Source organism: Physeter macrocephalus, chromosome 6 (genome assembly GCF_002837175.3).
Source record: "Physeter macrocephalus isolate SW-GA chromosome 6, ASM283717v5, whole genome shotgun sequence".
NCBI lineage: Eukaryota > Metazoa > Chordata > Mammalia > Artiodactyla > Physeteridae > Physeter > Physeter macrocephalus.
This window is the reverse complement of record NC_041219.1, coordinates 24,847,645-24,849,575: the sequence shown is the minus strand read 5'-3', so window position 1 is coordinate 24,849,575 and position 1,931 is coordinate 24,847,645. Positions and strand designations below refer to the sequence as shown.

The following is a 1,931-nucleotide window of genomic DNA, read 5'->3' as shown; positions in this document are numbered from 1 at the left end:
CTTCAGTGTGCATAAGAATTACTGTGCTTACTTTATATACAAAATAAAATTATGTACATGAAATACATGGACAATTTAGGGGGGTTGCAAGTGTAATTTGGTGAAGGTGTGATTTCTGCCTTACAAGCATGAATGCAATCAAAATCAAAGCCAAATGCATGAAATCAAAGTTACTGTATCACAATGGATATATCATCAGAATTACAAGAGTATATAGTAAAGGAATTTTACTCCCTCAATAAGTTATCATCATTTACATGAAAAAGAATAGCAGGAAATACAAAGAAGTAGCAGAAAAACACAGAAGTGGAAGACTTTTTCAGTCCTTCACGACTATTTAAATCTTGAAGAGTGGTCAGAGAAATCCAAATGTAAATATGTGATATAAGCCCTATTTTCTAAAAGCTCATTTTTGCTTGTAGTACCATTTTATTTTTTATTTATTTGGGGGGAAATGATTTTTATTTATTTTTATTTTTTATTTTTTTAACAACTTTATTGGAGTATAATTGCATTAAAAAGTTGTCTTGGGCTTCTCTGATGGCGCAGTGGTTGAGAGTCCGCCTGCTGATGCGGGGGACACAGGTTTGTGCCCCGGTCCGGGAGGATCCCACATACCGTGGAGCAGTTGGGCCCGTGAGCCATGGCCACTGAGCCTGTGCGTCCGGAGCCTGTGCTCCACAACACGAGAGGCCATAACAGTGAGAGGCCCGCGTACCGCAAAAAAAAAAAAAAAAAAAGTTGTCTTAGTTTCTGCTGTATAACGAAGTGAATCAGCTATATGTATACATATATCCCCTTATCCTCTCCCTCTTGAGCCTCCCTCCCACCCTCCCTATGCCACCACCCTAGGTGGACACAAAGCACCAAGCTGATCTCCCTGTGGTATGTGGCTGCTTCCCACTAGCTATCTATTTTACGTGATCTCCCCGTGCTATGCAACTGTTTCCCACTAGCTATCTATTTTACCTTTGATAGGGTATATATGTACGTGCCACTCTCTCACTTCATCCCAGCTTACGCTTCCCCCTCCATGTGTCCTCAAGTCCATTTTCTACATCTGCATCTTTATTCCTGTCCTGCCCCTAGGTTCTTCAGAACATTTTTTTATTTTTAGATACCATATATATGTGTTAGCATACAGTATTTGTTTTTCTCTTTCTGACTTACTTCACTCTGTATGACAGTCTCTAGGTCCATCCACCTCACTACAAATAACTCAGTTTTGTTTCTTTCTATCCCTCAGTAATATTCTATTGTATATATGTGCCACAGCTTCTTTATCCATTCATCTGTTGATGGACACTTAGGTTGCTTCCATGTCCTGGCTATTGTAAATAGTGCTCCAATGACCATGGTAGTACATGACTCTTTTTGAACTATGGCTTTCTCAGGGTATATGCCCAGTAGTGGGATTACTGGGTCATATGGTAGTTGAATTTTCAGTTTTTAAAGGAACCTCCATACTGTTCTCCATAGTGGCTGTATCAAATTATATTCCCACCAACAGTGCAAGAGGGTACCCTTTTCTCAATACCCTCTCCAGCCTTTCTTGTTTGTGGATTTTTTGATGATGGCCCTATCTATTTTACGTTTGGTAGTGTATATATGTCAATGCCACTCTCTCACTTCATCCCATCTCACACTTCCCCCTCCATGTGTGAGCATCCTTTCATGTGTTTGTTGGCAATCTGTATATCTTCTTTGGAGACTGTCTATTTAGGTCAACCCCCCATTTTTGGGCAGTTAAGTCCATCTTGTTTAATGTATCATTTAAAGCTTATGTTTCCTTATTTATTTTCATTTTGGATGATCTGTCCATTGGTGAAAGTGGGGTGTTAAAGTCCCCTACTATTATTGTGTTACTGTCAATTTCCCCTTTTATGGCTGTTAGCATTTGCCTTATGTATTGAGGTGCTCCTATGTTGGGT

At 39.6% G+C, this 1,931-nt stretch overlaps 1 long non-coding RNA gene across 1 annotated transcript in view; it reads right to left on the bottom strand.

Annotated features, from left to right (window-relative positions):
• Positions 1–569: 569 nt before the first annotated feature.
• LOC112065902 (uncharacterized) overlaps positions 570–1,931 on the bottom strand; it is a 396,153-nt gene continuing 394,791 nt past the window's right edge. Inside the window, exon 7 of the long non-coding RNA XR_002892300.2 lies at positions 570–671. This is a non-coding gene — a long non-coding RNA (uncharacterized lncRNA). The remainder of the gene's footprint in view (positions 672–1,931) is intronic.